The sequence below is a fragment of the Heterodontus francisci genome, chromosome 7 (assembly GCF_036365525.1).
Source record: "Heterodontus francisci isolate sHetFra1 chromosome 7, sHetFra1.hap1, whole genome shotgun sequence".
Lineage (NCBI taxonomy): Eukaryota > Metazoa > Chordata > Chondrichthyes > Heterodontiformes > Heterodontidae > Heterodontus > Heterodontus francisci.
Window position 1 is genome coordinate 114871183 of NC_090377.1, and position 23435 is coordinate 114894617.

General features: G+C 44.9%; 1 protein-coding gene across 5 annotated transcripts in view; it reads left to right on the forward strand.

Moving 5' to 3' along the window:
- Positions 1–23435, forward strand: part of ube2f (ubiquitin-conjugating enzyme E2F (putative)) — a 163652-nt gene that overhangs the window by 12122 nt on the left and 128095 nt on the right. The gene's annotated exons all lie outside the window — the stretch shown is intronic.

A 23435-nucleotide genomic window follows, 5' to 3' on the forward strand; every position in this document is an offset into this window, starting at 1 on the left:
TGTTTCGGTCACCTGGTGAGGAGATTGGTGCTCAGCTCACTGTTGCAGGGTGAGCAATACATAATTAGAACTTGCGTTGTTTCCTGTCATCATGCTTACTTTATTTTTCCCGAAAGCTCTGTGGCACTCTGCCCCTCCAAAAGTAAAGATACTTGTCAATTGTCCAGGTGAGATTGACACCGGGGAAATGCGTGGAACTGAGTCTTTTAAACTGTTTTTTTTCATGCAGTTTGTTCTTCCTGTTCCAGCCTCCCAGCTACAATATCCTTAACTTCAATGAAGTGTGTGTAAAAGCCTGAGTAGCTTTTGTCGGGGATTTGAATTGGGGTCTCCCAGGCTGTGGTCTTGTCATTAATCAGTGGATTTGTCTTTTTAGGACTGGTTTACAGAGTACAGATGTGGTTTTGGTGTATACACCATATTAGTTTAAATTGTATTTAATTTTAAAACCTAATTTAGTGCTGGAAAAATCAATAGAGCTCGTTCAGTTGAAGGCCTGACCACTGATTTGTTCTGTTGTAATGAAATTGATCTCAAGCAGGCCTGTACGTATACAACAATCTCTGTGAACCGGGCATCTAAATAATAAATTGAATGGCTTATTGGAGGATTGCAGTTAGTGGTGCCATTGTTCTGTGCAAGAAGCAATGAATTGTGCAGGATGGCTTGGAGGATGGCCCTGTAAATTTTCAATATTCAGTGTCCTCTACTGATGGCACCAGTGACGACCATCCCCTCAGTGAAGTAGGTCATTCCAGCTTTCGGCATGTCATTGCCCCGTGCCTTTGGTTCCTGACATGGCAGTTCACTGGTAAATGCCAGAAGGACTCTGCATCTCCGGCTGCTACTTGGTTTCTTGGAGTTGACAGGCTGCAGACTGGCTCAAAAGTCACAATGAGTGTCTCTGTTCGGGATGGAGGAAGTGGTGCTAGCTGGGACTGGGGCACTTCTGCAGCCCAGTTTGATCTATGAATACAGGTACATAAAGCGGTAAAAGTAGCAGCATGAATTGATAAGGCCATAAAGAGTGCAAAAGAGTAGAGATTATTTCTAGAGGAATTGAATAGAAAAGCAGGGTAACACTGTTAAATTTGTAAACAAACTTGGTTCAACCACACACAGGGTACTGTGTGCAGTTCTGATCTCCATATTACAAAAAGGATATTGAAGCACAGGAGAAAGTGCAGGAAAGTTTGGGTGTTGCCAGAATTAAGGGGATGTAACTGTTAGGAAAGATTGTAGGCTGGCGTTCTTTTCTCAGGAAAAGTGAAGACTGAGAGGAGACCTGATGGAGGGATTTAAAATTATGAAGGGGTCCGATCGGTGGATGAGAAGAAATTCTTTTGGCTGAGTCCAAAATAAGGGACATAACGATAAATAGCCACTAACCGATCAAATAAAGAATTTAGGAGGAGTTTCTTTACACGGGGAATGGTGAGAATGGGGAATTTGCTGCCATGTAGAATAGTTAAAGCAGGCAGCATTGATCCATTTAGAGAAGGCTTGATAGACACTTGAGGAAGAAAGGAATCGGAAGATACTAAGGAAGGATGGGAGGAGGCTCAGGTGGAATATTAACACTGCCATAGAGCAGTTGGGCCAAATGTTCCTGTGTTGTAGATTCTGTGTAATTCTAAGTGGTATCTTCTATGTGTTGCCAGCAGTTGTGACTCAAAGCCTTATTTTCCAGCACTACCTTAGGGAACAGAACTGTCTTGATCATTTTGATCAGCATTGGAGTTTATGTTTCGTGCACAGGAAATGGGAACGAGCTTGTTGGAATAGACTACTTCTGTCATTTTTATCATACAGGCATTGTGATAGCATCATTTACCTGTGTTAATGGAGTGCCAGAGAATTCTGGCTGTTAGATGGCTGAGGTCCTGTAAGAATAAAGTGCTTGGATCAAAGGAATGCAAGTCAGAGGGGACCATTCACAGTAATTTAGTGCTTTTAAAGATTTGGACTAAGTACAGAATAGCTTGATAATCTGCCAAAGGTGCATCCCTTAAATTGGTCACTAGCAGCCAATTCCTGCAGTATTCAAGCCCCCTAGAGATAAAGGTCAACATTCCACTTGCAGCTTTAATTTTTTTTGTACCTGTGCACTAGATTTTAGTGATTTCTGTACATGGAGATGGAAATCCCTTTGCTGCTCCGCAACATCTTGTCTCCGGCCGTTAGGAAAATATTCCAATTCGTCTTTCTTGGATCCAAAGTGAGCGATCACATGCTTTCCAACATTGAACTCTATCTGCCACAGTTTTGCCCATTCATTTAGTCTATCTATGTCCCTTAGTAACGTTCTGCTCCCATCAGCACTGTTCCTCCTAACTGTGTCATCTGCAAACACGGATATACATCTCTCTATTCTCGCAGTCAGGTCATTGATATAAGCTGATGCCCAGTACAGACCCTTCAGGAATAGTATTTGTCACGTTCTGCTAATAGGAGCGCATTCCCTTAATCCCTAATCTCCCAATCAATTACCAACCCACATCACAAGGTCAGCTCCTATTCTATGCATTCTCAATTTTCTAATAACCTCTTGTGCGAAGCCATTTATTAAGTGCCTTCTGGAAGTCCATATAGACCACATCGATAGACACTCCCCTATCCATCAAAAACTCTTTGATCAGCTTATCTTTGCCGAATGCTCAGTCACTCTTTTTCAAAAGATAAATTCAAGTAATTTCCCCATAAATGATATTAAACTGACAAGTCTGCAGTTACCGGTTTCTCCCTCCATCCTGTCTTAAATAAAGGGGTGACATTTGCAACTTTCCAATCCAAGGGCACAATTCCTGAATATAGAGTGCATTGGAAAATTATGATTTGTGCATCTGGAATTTCCCCACCTATTTCTTTTAATACTTTTATTTTTAATAAAATTAAGAAAAAAGTATTCTGGATAAAATCACCCTTAGAGCAGAATGTTGAAGCACTGATTGCAGATGGCGTCCCCAGCTGGTGGTTTGTTTGACGCTTGTGCTATCGTCAATTTATAGGAAATCAATTCTACACATTTCATTCAGTGTATATGCACAGCATTTGCTCCAATTGTACTCTTGTTTAACACCAATGGAATCCAAGCTATTAGACACAGTGCGTTGGCGCGCTAGTCGTCTGGGTGTATGTGTAATGTATGTTGGTAGACTGGGAGTTTGTGTGGTGTATGTTGGTACACTGGATGTTTGTGTGCTGTATGTTGGTACACTGGATATTTGTGTGGTGTATGTTGGTACACTGGGTATTTGTGTGGTGTATGTTGGTACACTGGATGTTTGTGTGCTGTATGTTGGTACACTGGATGTTTGTGTGGTGTATGTTGGTACACTGGATGTTTGTGTGCTGTATGTTGGTACACTGGATATTTGTGTGGTGTATGTTGGTACACTGGGTATTTGTGTGGTGTATGTTGGTACACTGGATGTTTGTGTGCTGTATGTTGGTACACTGGATGTTTGTGTGGTGTATGTTGGTACACTGGGTGTTTGTGTGGTGTATGTTGGTACAGTGGGTGTTTGTATGGTGTATGTTGGTACACTGGGTGTTTGTGTGGTGTATGTTGGTACACTGGGGGTTTGTGTGGTGTATGTTGGTACACTGGGGGTGGAATTGTACGCACTCTCTGTGGTGGGTTTGGAGACGGGGAGAGCATAAAATTGGGTGGGAAGGTGGAGGGGGTGAGGGAGGCGGGGTTCCCGGCTCTGCCAAAATGTAGTCTTGGGTGGAAAGGCCTTGTTACTCTGGATGTTTGTGTGGTGTATTGTTACTCTGGGTGTTTGTGTGGTGTATGTTGTTACTCTGGATGTTTGTGTGGTGTATGTTGGTACACTGGGTGTTTGTGTTTTGATGTTGGTACACTGGGTGTTTGTGTGGTGTATGTTGGTACACTGGGGGCGGAATTGTATGCACTCTCTGGTGGGTTTGGAGGCGGGGTGAGCATAAAATTGGGTGGGAAGGTGGAGGGGGTGAGGGAGGCGGGGTTCCCGGCTCCGCCAAAAGGTAGTCTTGGGTGAGAATGCCTTGTTACTCTGGATGTTTGTGTAGTGTCTGTCATTACTCTGGATGTTTGTGTGGTGTATGTTGTTAATCTGGATGTTTGTGTGGTGTATGTTGTTACTCTGGGTGTTTGTGTGGTGTATTGTTACTCTGGGTGTTTGTGTGGTGTATGTTGTTACTCTGGGTGTTTGTGTGGTGTATTGTTACTCTGCGTGTTTGTGTGGTTTATGTTGTTACTCTGGATGTTTGTGTGGTGTATTGTTACTCTGGATGTTTGTGTGGTTTATGTTGTTACTCTGGGTGTTTGTGTGGTGTATGTTGTTACTCTGGGTGTTTGTGTGGTGTATTGTTACTCTGGGTGTTTGTGTGGTGTATGTTCTTACTCTGGGTGTTTGTGGTGTATGTTGTTACTCTGGGTGTTTGTGTGGTGTATGTTGTTACTCTGGGTGTTTGTGTGGTGTATTGTTACTCTGGGTGTTTGTGTGGTGTATTGTTACTCTGGGTGTTTGTGTGGTGTATGTTGTTAATCTGGATGTTTGTGTGGTGTATGTTGTTACTCTGGGTGTTTGTGTGGTGTATTGTTACTCTGGATGTTTGTGTGGTGTATGTTGTTACTCTGGGTGTTTGGTGTATTGTTACTCTGGGTGTTTGTGTGGTGTATGTTCTTACTCTGGGTGTTTGTGTGGTGTATGTTGTTACTCTGGATGTTTGTGTGGTGTATGTTGTTACTATGGGTGTTTGTTTAAATTCATTCATGGGATATGGGCGTTGCTGGCCAGGCCAGCATTTTTGCCAATCCCTAATTGCACTTGAGAAGGTGGTGGTGAGCTGCCTTCTTGAACCGCTGCAGTCCATGTGGGGTAGGTACACCCACAGTGCTGTTAGGAAGGTAGTTCCTGGATTTTGACCCAGCGACAGTGAAGGAACGGCAATATAGTTCCAAGTCAGGATCGTGTGTGAATTGGAGGTGGTGGTGTTCCCATGTATGTGCTGTCCTTGTCCTTCTAGTTGGTAGAGGTCGCGGGTTTGGAAGGTGCTGTCTAAGGAGCTTTGGTGCATTGCTGCAGTGCATCTTGTAGATGGTACACACTGCTGCCACTGTGCGTCGGTGGTGAAGGGAGTGAATGTTTGTCGACGGGGTGCCAATCAAGCGGGCTGCTTTGTCCTGGATGGTGTCGAGCTTCTTGAGTGTTGTTGGAGCTGCACCCATCCAGGCAAGTGGAGAGTATTCCATCACACTCCTGTCTTGTGCCTTGTAGGTGGTGGACAGGCTTTGGGGTGTCAGGAGGCGAGTTACTCGCCTCAGGATTCCTAGCCCCAGACCTGCTCTTGTAGCCACGGTATTTATATGGCTACTCCAGTTCAGTTTCTGGTCAATGGTAGCCCCAAGGATGTTGATAGAGGGGGATTCAGCGATGGTAATGCCGTTGAATGTCAAGGGGAGATGCTTAGATTCTCTCTTGTTGGAGATGGTCATTGCCTGGCACTTGTGTGGCGCGAATGTTACTTGCCACTTATCAGCCCAAGCCTGGATATTATCCAGGTCTTGCTGCATTTCTACACGGACTGCTTCAGTATCTGAGGAGTCACGAATGGTGCTGAACATTGTGCAATCATCAGCGGACATCCCCACTTCTGACCTTATGATTGAAGGTAGGTCATTGATGAAACAGCTGAAGATGGTTGGGCCTAGGACACTACCCTGAGGAACTCCTGCAGTGATGTCCTGGAGCTGAGATGAGTGACCTCCAACAACCACAACCATCTTCCTTTGTGCTAGGTATGACTCCAGCCAGCGGAGGGTTTTCCCCCTGATTCCCATTGACCTCAATTTTGCTGGGGCTCCTCGATGCCATACTCGGTCATATGCTGCCTTGATGTCAAGGGCAGTCACTCTCACCTCACCTCTTGAGTTCAGCTCCTTTGTCCATGTTTGAACCAAGGCTGTAATGAGGTCAGGAGCTGAGTGGCCCTGGCGGAACCCAAACTGAGCTTCACTGAGCAGGTTATTGCTAAGCAAGTGCCGCTCGATGGCACTGTTGTTGACACCTTCCATCACTTTGCTGATGATTGAGAGTAGGCTGATGGGGCGGTAGTTGGCCGGGTTGGACTTGTCCTGCTTTTTGTGTACAGGACATACCATTGCAGGGTAGATGCCAGTGTTGTAGCTGTACTGGAACAGCTTGGCTAGGGGTGCGGCAAGTTCTGGAGCACAGGTCTTCAGTACTATTGCTGGAATATTGTCAAGGCCCATAGCTTTTGCAGTATCCAGTGCCTTCAGTCGTTTCTTGATATCACGCGGAGTGATTCGAATTGGCTGAAGTCTGGCATCTGTGATGCTGGGGACTTCAGGAGGAGGCCGAGATGGATCGTCAACTCGGCACTTCTGGCTGAAGATTGTTGCAAATGCCTCAGCCTTATCTTTCGCACTGATGTGCTGGGCTCCCCCATCATTGAAGATGGGGATATTTGTGGAGCCACCTCCTCCAGTTAGTTGTTTAATTGTCCACCACCATTCACGGCTGGATGTGGCAGGACTGCAGAGCTTAGATCTGATCCGTTGGTTATGGGATCGCTTAGTTCTGTCTATCGCATGCTGCTTACGTAGTTTGGCATGCAAGTAATCCTGGGTTGTAGCTTCACCAGGTTGACACCTCATTTTGAGGTATGCCTGGTGCTGCTCCTGGCATGCCCTACTGCACTCTTCATTGAACCAGGGTTGGTCTCCTGGCTTGATGGTAATGGTAGAGTGGGGGATATGCCAGGCCATGAGGTTACAGATTGTGGTTGAGTACAATTCTGCTGCTGCTGATGGCCCACAGCGCCTCATGGATGCCCAGTTTTGCATTGCTAGATCTGTTCGAAATCTATCCCATTTAGCACGGTGATAGTGCCACACAACACGATGGAGGGTATCCTCAATGTGAAGGCGGGACTTCGTCTCCACAAGGACTATGCGGTGGTCACTCCTACCAATACTGTCATGGACAGATGCATCTGCGGCAGGCAGATTGGTGAGGACGAGGTCAAGTATGTTCTTCCCTCATGTTGGTTCCCCCACCACCTGCCGCAGACCCAGTCTAGCAGCTATGTCCTTTAGGACTCGGCCAGCTCGGTCAGTAGTGGTGCTACCGATCCTCTCTTGGTGATGGACATTGAAGTCCCCCACCCAGAGTACATTTTGTGCCCTTGCCACCCTCAGTGCTTCCTCCAAGTGGTGTTCAACATGGAGGAGTACTGAGTCATCAGCTGAGGGAGGGCGGTAGGTGGTAAACAGTAGGAGGTTACCTTGCCCATGTTTGACCTGATGCCATGAGACTTCATGGGGTCCGGGGTCGATGTTGAGGACTCCCAGGGCAACACCCTCCCTACTGTATACCACTGTGCCAGTACCTCTGCTGGGTCTGTCCTGCCGGTGGGACAGGACATACCCGGGGATGGTGATGGCAGTGTCTGGGACATTGTCTGTAAGGTATGATTCCGTGAGTATGATTATGTCAGGCTGTTGCTTGACTAGCCTGTAGTTTGTATGGTGTATTGTTACTATGGGTGTTTGTGTGGTGTATGTTTTTACTGTGGGTGTTTGTGTGGTGTATTGTTACTTTGGGTGTTTGTGTGGTGTATTGTTACTCTGGGTGTTTGTATGGTTTATGTTGTTACTCTGGGTGTTTGTATGGTTTATGTTGTTACTCTGGGTGTTTGTGTGGTGTATGTTGTTACTTGTTACTCCATAAATGCAGAGTATTTCCAGCACTTCCTGTTTTTATTTGATTTCTAGCATGTGCAGTATTTTGCTTTTATATAAAGAAAGAAACTGATGGTTTATCTATTGTGATTCCATTACATAGACTGTCGGGTCAAGCATGTTAGCCTAAGTGTCCTAACCACTCAGTAGCTGAGCGAAAGATATTGTACAAGACCATTAGGGAACCAGGCTGACACTTATGTTGGTCTGTATCTTCTAAAAATAAACTCTTGAGTCTCATAATGCTTAACAGCCAGTTTCTGAAGTGTTACACTTTCGAAATGTAGTCACTGTTGTAATGTAGAAACATAGAAAATAGGAGCAGGAGCAGGTGTCGAAAACACGACAGCCAATTTCCAGACAGCAAGCTCCTGTAAACAGCAATATGATAATCAACAGATAATCTGTGTCAGTGATGATGGTTAAGGGATAACATTGGCCAGGACACTGGGGAGAACTCCCTTTGCACTTCTTCATACAGTGCCACGGGATCTTTTACGTCCAACTGAGAGGGCAAATGAAGCCTCAGTTTAATGTCTCATCAGAAAGATGGCACCTCCAACAGTGCAGCACTCCCTCTGTACTGCACTGGAGTGTTGGTCTAGATTTTACACTCAAGTCACTGGAATGGGGCATAAACATATGACCTATTAACTGAGAGGTGAGAGGGATACCACTGAGCCACGGCTGACATCTAACTGGCCACAGCGACAAAAGGAAGTGACACAAAGGCAGGTACATTGTAATTCAGTTCCTGTCATATACCTCATAAGTGCCCAACTTCAGGGAAATCAAAGCTGCAAGTCTTTCAGCATGGACTGTCCAGCGGTCCAAAGCAAACCATGCTGAGCACAATACATTTGTAAAAGAACTGCAAGACCAGTTAGTCTAATTTCAGTTGTGGGCAAACTCTTCGAATCTATAGTTCATGATAAGATTAGCAATCATTCAGCAATACATGAGTTAAACAAGGACAGCCAGCATGGTTTTATACAGGCAAGGTGTATTTGATAAATTTAATAGTGTTTGAAGAGCTTACCAATTGGATAAAGGAAATATAGTAAATGTAGTGTATGTAGATTTTCAGAAGATATTTCATAAAGAGTCTCACAGGAGTATTGTTAGAAAAATTCAGGTATTTAAAAGGAAATGTAGCAGCATGGATGGACAGAGTTCGGGTAAATGGGGGGTTGCCCTGATTAGAAGTGGTGTAACCCAGGGGATCGTGCTGATCTCAATTTTGTTCTCTGTATATTGCTGATTTGGGTTTGGGCATGGAGAAACACAATCTCTAAATTTGCTAACAACAGGAAAGTAGGCACTTTGACCAATAGTGAGGTAATGAGACTGTAAAAGATATCAGGACATAGACCACTTAGTGAATGAGCAGAGAGATGTAGTTTAATGTTGATAAGTACGAGGTAATACATTTTGGAAGGGATAAAGGAATGGGACTGTATACTTAATGGAAAGACACTGGAGGGTGTGAATGAACAGGAGGTAGAAATATATAATTTCCTGAAAGTGAGTCCTGGTAATAAAGCCATAAAAATTGCAATAGCATCTGAATTTCAAATTCAGTGACAAAGGACTTGGAGCACAAGTGAAGAAGTATTGGCCTGAATTTTGCTGTGGTAATGGTGGCGAAACTATCGTTGATTTACTGAAACTGACAGCATTCAGAAGTCTGCACATTTTGAAAAATTCTTTCATGATATGTGAGAGTTGCTGGCATTTGTTGCCCATTCCTAATTGCCCTTAGAAGACATGCGGAAATCCAGAAGTTGCTGTCAGTGAGGCTATGCTGCTCTACAGGTGTTTTGTAGAGATTCCCACAGAATGCGAACTCCATTGCAATCATGATTTGAATAAAAGCTCAACTTCTACACTGTTTTGTTGTAAAAATCCTTGAGGTGCTGAGAACACAAGCCTGGTACACACGGAGCTTTGTATTTTTGGTTAGTTTGCTGTTGGTCCACACTCATATTCTCAACTTTGACATGACAGTTGCAGCCTTGGCAATCCTGGTGCTGATTTTGGCATAATGGGACAGATTTCTGGTGATTGTTGATCCAAGGTATATGAAGCTGTTGACGACCTCCAAAATGAGTTTGTCAATGTTGATGGAAGGTGTAGTCTCTACATCCTGGCCCATAACTTTGGTCTTCCTGCTGCTCATTGTCACTCCAAACTTCTTGCTAGCTCAAAAGAACCAATCTACAAGCTGCTGCAAGTGAACTTCATTATGGGATGTCAGTGCAGCACCATCAGCAAACAGCAATTCATGGACAAGGACTTTACAAACTTGGGGCTTGGCGCATGGTCTTGCCAAGTTTAACAGCTTGCCGTCAGCTCTGATGTGCAGGTAGACATCCCCATTTGAGTTGCCAAAAGCATACAATAGCAGCTGCCTCAGACAAATAGTGAGCATCTCCTGGCAAGACAGAGTGCTGAATACAGAAGTACACCAGTGTGCTGGGATCCCCAGCATGTTTGCCCGATTGTGTCAGCGGTGACTCTGTTGGCTGGTTCATGTCCGACGAATGGATGATGGCTACATCCTCAAAGATATGCTCTATGGCGAGTTTGCTATTGCACGGGACCAACAGGTTGCCCACATCTGTGATACAAGGAGCTCTGCAAGCAGGACCTCAAATTGACTGGGATCTGAGTCGATGCATGGGCAGTCCTTGCTGTTTACCAGAATTCTTGGAGAATGGCAGTCAGGAAGGGTGTGGAAAAAGCAGAGGACAAAAGAAACAACCAGATGGCGGAAAAGAGAGCCCGGCAGAAGGAAATACATCAGTCGACCTCAGGCCAACGATATTCATCTGTGCCAGCTGTGGAAGGGATTGCCACTCATGAGTCGGCCTCTACAGCCACAACAGGCGATGTTCAACACAGAAGTGACGTACACCCCGGGTGCAGTCCATCGTCTTCCGAGACGGACAGATGCCTACTACTACTACTAAATATCCTTGAAAAAGTTACACCTTGTTGAATGAGGTGTAACTGGATTTTTAATGGCGTACCTAGCTTCAGAATTACTGTTGAATGCCCTCAGTGGCCCTGAAAAGCTAATTTTGTATTTGTGGATTGTCAAATTTCTCCATAATGATTAAAAATAAAACTACAATTTTTTTTAAGTTTGCTGATAGATTTTAGCTTCTAATATAATCCAATCATCGTCATTTATGCACTATCTGAAAATTTAAGATAAAAATGAAGGACATTAATGCTTTTAACTTCCTGGTTTCCTGTGTGTGATGGGAAACTATAGTGATGAGGAGAGACTTGAGATACTGGGACTATTTTCAGAGAAAACTAAAAGGAGATTTAATAGAGGTTTTTGAAAATTATGAGGGATTTTGACAGTAAATAGAGAAGGACTGTTTCCTGTGGTTGGGGAGTTAGTGATAGGTTATCAATTTAAAATGGATAATGAGGAAAGAAGGGGTTTGGAGAATGTTCTTTCTGCAGGAGGTTGCGGGAGCATGGAATGCTTAACCACAGGGAATGGTCTAGGTAGAAAGCATTATATCTTTTAAAAGAAAATTGGATAAGTTTTTGAAGCAGAGGACAACAGTTTTAAGGTACTTGTGGATAAGGATAAGAGTAGTCCTCGGGTGAAGGTGCTAAATTGGGGGAAGGCTAATTATAACAATATTAGACAGGAACTGAAGAATTTAGATTGGGGGCGGCTGTTTGAGGGTAAATCAACATCTGACGTGGGAGTCTTTCAAACGTCAGTTGATTAGAATCGAGGACCAGCATGTTCCTGTGAGGAAGAAGGATAAGTTTGGCAAGTTTCGGGAACCTTGGATAACGCGGGATATTGTGAGCCTAGTCAAAAAGAAAAAGGAAGCATTCGTAAGGGCTGGAAGGCTAGGCACAGACGAATCCCTTGAGGAATATAAAGACAGTAGAAAGGAACTTAAGCAAGGAGTTAGGAGGGCTAAAAGGGGTCATGAAAAGTCATTGGCAAACAGGATTAAGGAAAATTCCAAGGCTTTTTATACGTATATAAAGAGCAAGTGGGTAACTAGGGAAAGGGTTGGCCCACTCAAGGTCAGAGAAGGGAATCTATGTGTGGAGCCAGAGGAAATGGGCGAGGTACTAAATGAGTACTTTGTATCAGTATTCACCAAAGAGAAGGACTTGGTGGATGATGAGCCTAGGGAAGGGAGTGTAGATAGTCTCAGTCATCTCATTATCAAAAAGGAGGAGGTGTTGGGTGTCTTGCAAAGCATTAAAGTAGATAAGTCCCCAGGGCCTGATAGGATCTTCCCCCAGAATACTAAGGGAGGCAAGGGAAGAAATTGCTGGGGCCTTGACAGAAATCTTTGCATCCTCATTGGCTACAGGTGAAGTCCCAGAGGACTGGAGAATAGCCAATGTTGTTCCTTTGTTTAAGAAGGGTAGCAAGGATAATCCAGGAAATTATAGGCCGGTGAGCCTTACGTCAGTGGTAGGGAAATTATTAGAGAGGATTCTTCGGGACAGGATTTACTCCCATTTGGAAACAAACGAACTTATTAGCGAGAGACAGCATGGTTTTGTGAAGGGGAGGTCGTGTCTCACTAATTTGATTGAGTTTTTTGAGGAAGTGACAAAGATGATTGATGAAGGAAGGGCAGTGGATGTTATCTGTGTGGACTTCAGTAAAGCCTTTGACAAGGTCCCTCATGGCAGACTGCAACAAAAGGTGAAGTCACACGGGATCAGAGGTGAGCTGGCAAGATGGATACAGAACTGGCTCAGTCATAGAAGACAGAGGGTAGCAGTGGAAGGGCGCTTTTCTGAATGGAGGAATGTGACTAGTGGTGTTCCGCAAGGATCAGTACTGGGACCTTTGCTCTTTGCAATATATATAAATGATTTGGAGGAAAATGTAGCTGGTCTGATTAGTAAGTTTGCGGATGACACAAAGGTTGGTGGAGTTGCGGTTAGTGATGAGGATTGTCAGAGGATAGCAGGATATAGATCGGTTGGAGACTTGGGCGGAAAAGTGGCAGATGGAGTTTAATCCAGACAAATGTGAGGTAATGCATTTTAGAACATAGAACATAGAACAGTACAGCACAGTACAGGCCCTTCGGCCCACGATGTCGTGCCGAACCTTTAACCTACTCTAAGATCAAACTAACTACCTACCCTTCATTCTACTATCATCCATGTACCTATCCAAGAGTCGCTTAAATGTCCCTAATGTATCTGCTTCTACTACCACCGCTGGCAGCACATTCCACGCACCTACCACTCTCTGTGTAAAGAACCTACCTCTGACATCTCCCCGAAACCTTCCTCCAATCACCTTAAAATTATGCCCCCTGGTGATAGCCCTTTCCACCCTGGGGAAAAGTCTCTGGTTATCCACTCTATCTATGCCTCTCATCATCTTGTACCCCTCTATCAAGTCACCTCTCATCCTTCTTCGCTCCAATGAGAAAAGCCCTAGCTCCCTCAATCTTTCTTCGTAAGACATGCCCTCCAGTCCAGGCAGCATCCTGGTAAATCTCCTCTGCACCCTCTCTAAAGCTTCCACATCCTTCCTATAATGAGGCGACCAGAACTGAACACAATATTCCAAGTGTGGTCGAACCAGGGCCTTATAGAGCTGCAGCATAACCTCGCGGCTCTTAAACTCAATCCCCCTGTTAATGAAAGCCAACACACCATACGCCTTCTTAACAACTCTATCAACTTGGGTGGCAACTTTGAGCGATCTATGGACATGGACCCCAAGATCCCTCTGTTCCTCCACACTACCAAGAATCCTGTCTTTAAGCCTGTCTTCTGCATTCAAATTCGACCTTCCAAAATGAATCGCTTCACACTTTTCCAGATTGAACTCCATCTGGCACCTCTCAGCCCAGCTCTGCATCCTGTCAATGTCCCGTTGCAACCTACAACAGCCCTTCACACTATCCACAACTCCAGCAACCTTCGTGTCATCGGCAAACTTGCTAACCCAGCCTTCCACTTCCTCATCCAAGTCATTTATAAAAATCACAAAGAGCAGAGGTCCCAGAACAGATCCCTGCGGAACACCACTGGTCACCGAGCTCCATGCTGAATACTTTCCATCTACTACCACCCTCTGTCTTCTATGGGCCAGCCAATTTTGTATCCAGACAGCCAACTTCCCCTGTATCCCATGCCTCCTCACTTTCTGAATGAGCCTACCATGGGGAACCTTATCAAATGCCTTGCTAAAATCCATATACACCACATTCACTGCTCTTCCTTCATCAATGTGTTTTGTCACATCTTCAAAGAATTTAATAAGGCTTGTGAGGCATGACCTGCCCCTCACAAAGCCATGCTGACTGTCTCTAATCAAACTATGCTTTTCCAAATAAATCATAAATCCTGTCTGAGAATCCTCTCCAATAATTTGCCCACTACCGACGTAAGACTGATTGGTCTATAATTCCCAGGGTTATCCCTATTCCCTTTCTTGAACAAGGGAACAACATTTGCCACCCTCCAATCATCCGGTACTACTCCAGTGGACAGTGAGGACGCAAAGATCATCGCCAAAGGTGCAACAATCTCTTCCCTCGCTTCCCGTAATATCCTTGGGTATATCCCGTCTGGCCCCGGGGACTTATCTGTCCTCATATCATTCAAAATTTCCAGCACATCCTCCCTCTTAACCTCAACCTGTTCAAGCATATCAGCCTGTTCCACGCTGTCCTTACAAACGACCAGGTCCCTCTCACTAGTGAATACTGAAGCAAAGTATTCACTTAGGACCTCCCCTACCTCCTCCGACTCCAGGCACAAGTTCCCTCCACTATCCCTGATCGGCCCTACCCTCACTCTGGCCATCCTCTTGTTCCTCACATAAGTGTAGAACGCCTTGGGATTTTCCTTAATCCTACCTGCCAAGACTTTTTCATGTCCCCTTCTAGCTCTCCTAAGTCCATTCTTCAGTTCCTTCCTGGCTACCTTGTAACCCTCTAGAGCCCTGTCTGATCCTTGCTTCCTCAACCTTAAGTAAGCTTCCTTCTTCCTCTTGACTAGCTGTTCCACCTCTCTTGTCATCCAAGGTTCCTTCACCCTACCATCCCTTCCTTGCCTCATCGGGACAAACCTATCCAGCAGTCGCAGCAAGTGCTCCCTAAACAACCTCCACATTTCTGTCGTGCATTTCCCTGAGAACATCTGTTCCTAGTTTATGCTCCCCAGTTCCTGCCTAATAGCATTGTAATTCCTCCTCCCCCAATTAAATATTTTCCCATTTTGGAAGGTCTAATGCAGGTGGGAAGTATACAGTAAATGGCAGAACCCTTAGGAGTATTGACAGGTAGAGAGATCTGGGCGTACAGGTCCACAGGTCACTGAAAGTGGCAACACAGGTGGATAAGGTAGTCAAGAAGGCATACGGCATGCTTGCCTTCATCGGTCGGGGCATAGAGTATAAAAATTGGCAAGTCATGCTGCAGCTGTACAGAACTTTAGTTCGGCCACACTTAGAATATTGCGTGCAATTCTGGTCGCCACACTACCAGAAGTACGTGGAGGCTTTAGAGACGGTACAGAAGAGATGTTGCCTGGTCTGAAGAGCATTAGCTATGAGGAGAGGTTGGATAAACTCGGATTGTTTTCTCTGGAACGACGGAGTTGGAGGGGCGACATGATAGAGGTTTACAAAGTTATGAGCGGCATGGACAGAGTGGATCGTCAGAAGCTTTTTCTCAGGGCAGAAGAGTCAGTTACTGGGGGGCATAGGTTTAAGGTGCGAGGGGAAAAGTTTAGAGGGGATGTGCGAGGCAAGTTCTTTACACAGAGGGTGGTGAGTGCCTGGAACTTGCTGCCAGGGGAGGTGGTGGAAGCAGGTGCGATAGCGATGTTTAAGAGGCATCTTGACAAATACATGAATAGGATGGGAATAGAGGGATACGGTCCCCGGAAGTGCAGAAGGTTTTAGTTTAGGCAGGCATCAAGATCGGCGCAGGCTTGGAGGGCCGAATGGCCTGTTCCTGTGCTGTACTGTTCTTTGTTCTTTGTAACAGGGAGGTTGGGTGAGCGCTGGGCAGTAGGATTAATTTTGGAATGCTCTGTCAAGAGCTGGCACAGACACAATGTACTGAATGGCCTTCCTCTATGCTATAACCTGATATAGTTGTAAGGATCTAGCAGGCTCAGACTTAGGTCCATAAAAGTTTATCTTTTACCAGGAAAGGTTACCTGAGCCCTCCGAGATACAAATCTGTTCTTGAGGAAGGCATGGTATCATGCACCCAAAAGGTTGCTGCTCTAGGTGATAAAGAGAGGCCAGATATTCTCCCGTGATGACACGATTACTGGAACAGGTTAAGAATGTTGGCTGTTAGAATCTAGATGAATGCACATGCCAAGTGTACTCAGGACAAACAGATTTAACTTTAGTGAGCACATGGGTTTCCATCCCTTCTTAACCTGGCCCTGAGGTATCAATAGTGGAGGAGATGTAGTAAGTTTAAAGCCTCTTAACCTGGAAGCCACCAAAGCTTGTGCGGTACTTGCCGATTGTTGCTTGGGGTACTTCTTAGATGGACAGAAGGAATGTTGAGCATAATTTCTGCTCGAATTTTGATGCTGAGTTAACCTAAAATAAAAATCCACCTGCATCAGAATCAAACTCTGTCTGCCTGCAGAGGGAGTCAGAAAGAGTTAGATAAACAGCCAGAAATCAGAGGAGAACCTACCACTTTTCATCACCACCTTTAGGTTTAAGAGCAGGATTGCCCAACCTTTTCACATGGGTGGGCCACATTACAATTTTTGTCTAATTTTTGGCTGATGAGACAATTTTGGAAAGATAAAGGCATTAAAATTTACCGAGCTATTAATCAAAACAGCTACAAATGTACATTTTTGTGAAGAAGCTTTAAATGAGCAAAGCTTTAAATGAGCAGACTAATTTATTGACTATGTTGGACACTGATATAGTGAGAAACCTGGATTTTTTTTGCTTGCAAAAATAGTCAATGTTTGCCTGCACACTTGTAGTAGTGCGGAGTCTTCCGGATAGATGACATTCTGTCAGGAGTGATCTTGATCACACTCTCTGTCTGTCTGTCTCTCTCTCTCTCTCTGTCTCCCCCCCCCCCCCCCCCACCTCCATCTCTCTCTGTCTCTGCCCTCTCCCTCTGTCCCCCTCTTTCTCTCTGTCCCCCTCTTTCTCTCTGTCCCCCCTTTCTCTCCCTCTGTCCCCCCTTTCTCTCGCTCTGTCCCCCCTTTCTCTCGCTCTGTCCCCCCTTTCTCTCGCTCTGTCCCCCCTTTCTCTCGCTCTGTCCCCCCTTTCTCTCGCTCTGTCCCCCCTTTCTCTCCCTCTGTCCCCCTCTTTCTCTCTATCCCGCCTTTCTCTCTCTCTGCCCCACTCTTTCTCTCTGTTTGTTTCCCGCCCCCGCCTCTCTTCCCCCCCCCCCCCCCCCCCCCGTCTGACAGTTGCAGCGAGCGGGAATGCTCAGCAGATGGCTGATCAGTGTTTTTAAAACAACCACTGTCAGTTTCACAGCTGACAGCTGGAACAATGGTTTCTGTACTTTGGACAGATTCGGGGTTTTCCAGCAGCCTTTTTAAAAAAAAACCTGAGTCTGTCCAAAGTTGGGAAACAGCTGTTCCCAATGTCAGCAGCTGTCAGCTGTGAAACTGATAGCGATTTTTAAAAAAGCCGGTCTGACAATGGGAAATTTCTCATCTCCAGTCACGAAGCCCTGGTGAGAGTGAGGTTCAGCCCGGGTACAGTTTACATCCGTGGTCCGGATTGAAACCATTGGCGGGCCGGATCCTGGCCTATGGGCTGTATGTTGGACATACCTGTTTTAGAGGAACTGCAGGAATAGCAGCGTGAATATTAAATATCTCTACACTATTCTACTGTAACACTAAATTACTGCATTGAGCAGAGATCCATGTGAAATTGGTACAGCTCCAAGCTGAAGAGTTCATGAGACCTCAACAAATGTATGCTTCTACTTGCTAAAAATTGAAAGGCGTCTGATATGCTTCTAAAATCAGCCCTTAAGTATTGTGCAGGATGTACACTTGATCAGTGTATAATTTCCCCATTATTTTCAACTGAATAGCCTTCTAATCCAGGTCAACTGTGCTGAACATCATGATGCACATCGTTGCTTCTGGGAGGACGGAGGCGGGCCCCAGAGAGAAGCTGTTGTCAATCCACAGTTCTAGCAAACATTTGTTTGGTGGTTTGAGTGCTGCATTAGAGAGAAAGCCAGTTTCACTGTAGAAAGCAATATCTAATGCTGGAGACCTATCTTCCAATTCGCAGTTCTCAGCTTGGAGTCATTGTTCAGGTGCCCTCACCGAGCGTTCCCACAAGATCAATCACTTAGATGACTTCCTGTCTGCTTGTTTGCCTTGTATTTGATGGTTACCAGCTCTATTTTTTTTGTTGTTGTTTCAGTTGTTGTTTACCAGTCACAATTTCTTCCACCATCTTCCAATTTTCTCCATTACTTTTACCAGTTCATGCAGTTGTGCTCTGCTCAGCAAAGCACTTCACTTTGATGTCACTTTGGTTTTCATGTTATTAGATTTCAGGAAATATAGACTGTCAGATACCTGAGAGTGAGTTCAAGGCTAGAACCTAATCGAGGGGTTTGGGTTGTTTAACAGATTGGGTTGAATAACAGATACCCATAAATGAATTACAGGCTGGAATCTAATTGGGTGGTTTATATATACTGTGACAGATGCCCGGGAGTGAATTACAGGCTGAAATCGAGGGAATAGGGTGGTTTATATCTACTATTACAGATACCCGGGAGTGAATTATAAGCTGAAATCTAATCAAGGGGATCAGATGATTTACATATTGAATGACCGATACCCGGGAGTGCATTACAAGCTGGAATCTAATCGAATGGTTCAGACGGTTTATGTATAGAATGACAAATACCAAGGAATGAATAACAGGCTGGAATCTAATCAAAACAAAAGCAAAATACTGTGAATGCTGAAAATCTGAAACAAAAACAGAAAATGCTGGGAATAATCAGCAGGTCAATCAATGAGGAGTGCAGGAGGACATGCCAGAAGCAGCACCAGGCATACCTAAAAATGAGGTGTCAACCCGGTGAAGCTACAACACATCACTGCTTGCATGCCAATCAGCGGAAGCAGCATGCAATAGACAGAGCTGAACAATCCCACAACCAACGGATCAGATCAAAGCTCTGTAGTCCTGCCACATTCAGTTGTGAATGGCGATGGACAATTAAACAACTAACAGGAAGAGGAGGCACCATAAATGTCACCATTCTCAATGATGGGGGAGCCTAGCACATCAGTGCAAAAGACGAGGCTGAAGCATTTGCATCCATCTTCAGCCAGAAGTGCCGAGTTGATGATCCATCTTGGTCTCCTCCTGAGGTCCCCAACATCACAGATGCCAGTCTTCAGAAAATTCGATTTACTCCACATGATATCAAGAAAAGACTGAAGGCACTGGATACTGCCAAGGCTCATGGGTCCTGACAACATCCCAGCTGTAATACTGAAGACTTGTGCTGCAGAACTAGCCACGCCCCTAGCCAAGCTGTGCCACTACAGCTACAATAATGGCATCTACCCAACAATGCGGAAAACTGCCCAGATATGTCTTATCCACAAAAAGCAGGACAAATCCAATCCGGCCAATTACTGCTCTCGATCATCAGCAAAGTGATGGAAGGTGCCATCAAGCGCCCCTTAAACAGCAATAGCCTGCTCACCAATGCTCAGTTTGGATTCTGCCAGGGCCACTCAATTCCTGACCTCATTACAACCTTTGTCCAAACATAGACGAAAGAGCTGAACTCAAAGTGAGGTGGGAGTGATTGCCCTGGATATCAAGGCAGCATTTGACCGAGTGTAGCATCATGGAGCTCTAGCCAAACTGATGTCAATGGGAATCAAGTGGCAAAATCTCCACTGGTTGGAGTCATATCTAGCACAAAGGAAGATGGTTGTGGTTGTTGGAGGCCAATCATCTTATCTCGAGGACAATGCTACAGGAGTTCCTCAAGGTAGTGTCCTGGACCCTGCCATCTTCAGCTGCTTCATTAATGACCTTCCCTCCAACATAAGGTCAGAAGTGGGGATTTTCGCTGATGATTGCACAATGTTCAGCACCATTCACAACTCATCAGATACTGAACCAGTCCGTGTCTATACACAGCAAGACCTGGACAACATTCGGACTTGGGCTGATGTGTGGCGCGAATGTTATTTGCCACTTAAGTGCCAGGCAATGACGATCTTCAATAAGAGAGAAACTAACCATCTCCTCTTGACATTCAGCTGCATTACCATTGCTGAATCCCCCACTATCAACATCCTGGGGGTTACCATTGATCAGAAACTGAACTGGACCAGCCACATAAATACTGTGGCTACAAGAGCAGGTCAGAGGCCGGGAATTCTGTGGTGAGTAACTCACCTCCTGACTCCCCTAAGCCTGTCACCATCTACAAGGCACAAGTCAGGAATGTGATGGAGCACTCCACTTGCCTGGATGAGTGCGGTTCCAACAACACTCAGGACGCTCTACACCATCCAGGACAAAGCAGCCTGCTTGATCGGCACCCCATCCATCACCTTCAACATTTACTGCCACCTTCACTGACGCACACTGGCAGCATTGTGTACCATCTACAAGATGCACTGCAGCAACTCACCATGCCTCCTTCGACAGCACCTTCCAAACATGCGACCTCTTCCACATAGAAGGAAAAGGGCAGCAGGCGCATGGGAACACCACCACCTGCAAGTTCCCATCGAATTCACACACCAAACTGACTTGGAAATATATCGTCGTTCCTTCACTGTTGCTGGATCAAAATTCTGGAACTCCCTCCCGAACAGCACTGTGGGTGTACCTACACCAGATGGGCTGCAGCAGTTCAACAAGGCAGCTCAAAGGCAATTAGGGATGGACAACAAATGCTGGACTTACCAGTGATGCCCATATCCCATGAAAGAAGAAAATGGCAGCATTTCTAGAGAGAAGAGCAGTGTTAGCGTTTCAGGCCTTGTGTGACCTAATCGAGTAGTTCAGGTGGTTTTTTATAGAATAACAGATACCCAAGAGTGAATTACAGGCTGGAAGCTAAGCGAGGGGATCGGGTAGTTTATATGGAGAATGACAGATACCTAGGCGTGAATTACAGGCTGGAATCTAATCGAGTGGCTCAGGTGGTTTATATGTAGAATAACAGACATGGGTGAGGTACAAGCTGGAATTTAATTTTGTTTCAGATTTGGTTTCTGAAAAATAGAAAGAGAGAAAGAGGTAGGGATATGTATATAAAGATAGGACATGTGAGAGACTCGATCATACAAGACTTGACTAATGACAGTGAAACTATTGTGAATGAATTGAATAAATTCTTTTTGTATGAAGAGATACTGATCAATTGTCCATGGAGTATAGGAGTTCCTTTGAAGTACGGGCTGAGATGCTATACTGAGGTGCTATAGTACCACCATGGCCAGGGAGATGTGATAAGTTTTCATAGGTACATGCCATTATATTAAATCAGGTAGTAGTGATTAGGTGTCACCAGGATTGGGCTTTCAAAAAGAAGGAGTAAGGGAAAACTGAATGAGTTTAGAAGCAGTTTGAGGTCCTGGGAACCCATGAGTTAGAGTAGAGGATAGGATGATGAATTTTGATTCCAACACATGAGGTTGCAGGGAGGAGAAAGAGTGTGTCATGTAGCATAATTGGAGAGTCGAGAGAGGGAAATTTAGAAGAGCATTGATACTAGTTGTTGAGATGGGATCCGTGAATGCAAAGCGTGTTTTTTTTTAAGACCCTAACTGAAAGAGAGACAAGAATTGAAACAGAAACCAAAACAAACAGAAGCTGGAAAAACAACTTCAGGTTTCCGGGGAAACTGACACGGGTTAGAACCAGATAAAAGGAGACCAAGTCCTCCACACATCAGGCATGAGTGGAGTGCCGGCAAGCAGAAGAAAGTGAAGACTGAATCCAGGAGCTGTTTCTGTTACTTAAAGTAGCCGACTAACCATACCCGGCCATACAGTGGACACACAGGTTGTCACTGAAGGACTCGGATAAAGGGAGGACTGGTAAATCGAGGCCATCAAGACTGTGAGCAGAGCTGAGGTGGTTCTGGAGGAGTGTGCCTTGTGGTGAAGACTGCATCCGTGGAGTTTGGATTGAGAGGGAACTGTTGTTGGAAGAACAGCAACTAAATCCTTGAAGGAGCTGAAAATCTACCTGAGGATATTCAGAGTTGTGAAGAACTGTGTGAGTGAAATTTGGTGCCATCTATGCTGTGAGACCCCTCTCTGTTGTATCTGGTAGAAAAAGGTATAATTTGTAATATATGTTGACTGTGATCTATCCATTGCTTCATGTTTAATTTATGTTTGTTATGGTTTGAGTGTTAAAGTAAAATTTATAAAAGTGAATTCTTGTCCGTTTGCTTTGGTTTCCTAAATTGGGGTCAGTCGGTGGGTTTGATTCTTTGTTGGTGGTTTCCAAGGGGATCATAACATTGTCAGTTAAATACAGAGAAACAAAAGCTGTAATGGGGAGAAGGGTTGGAGGTTAGGGAGATGAAGGGTTCACACATCAAATAATTGTTCTTTATATGTTCTTTTCAGGTGTGCAAGAGCAGGATTATTGTCCCCAGATATGACACAGTGAAACCAAGATTAAATTGAAACTCTGGATAAACGAATGTAAGAGAGGGATTAGATAAACGTTCCTGAATATTTGAGCAGGATTCAGGGATTTGGCCTTTAGCGAGATCTGGGAGTTGTTGTTGGAACTAAGTATTTGGCATGAAATGGGTTAACCAAGCTTCTTGAAGGTAGCTTTGGCCTTGGAGTAGATGAAGGATTTGTGTTTGAAGTCAGAGTCCAAGAGGAGCTGTATGCAATGTATGACTTTTCTGGTTGGATCCTGAATACTTTTTATTTGTTTGGGACTCATAAACACTGAGGAATGAAATATACATTTTGAGTAATTTCTCAATGACTTGGAGGAGTCTCATTATAAATGAGAACAATGAATCCCCACTGTTGCCCATTTGTAGCACAATGTACGGTGGTTGGATTCATGAAGAGGACATTTCCCAAGATGTGAATGTCTTTTTTTAAATTCTTTTATGGAATGTGGGCATCGTTGGCAAGGCCAGCATCTATTGCCCATCCCCAATTACCCTTGAGAAGGTGGCAGTGAGCCGCCTACTTGAACTGCTGCAGTTCATGTGGTGTTTGTACACCCACAGTGCTGTTAAGGAGACAGTTCCTGGAATTTCACCCAGCGACTGTGAAATAATGGCAATATATTACCAAGTCAGAATGGTGTGTGACTTGGAGGGAAACTTGCAGGTGGTGGTGTTCGCATGCTGCCCTTGTCCTTCTAGGTGGTAGAGGTTGCTGGTTTGGAAGGTGCTCAGAGTATTGATGAATGGGTCCAATATCTAGGCATTTGATCCAGTGAATTGTTCCTGTACAGGGTCCATGTGTTCAGAGTAGTATATTTCCAAAACATTTCATAGGAACATAGCACAACATATAACAGACTGATTGGATGGCCTGTTTCTACACTGTAACGGTCTGTGATTCGATGGGCTGTTTCTGTACTGTAATAGACTGATTCGATGGGTTATTTCTGTACTGCAACAGCCTGTAATTGAATGGGCTGTTTCTG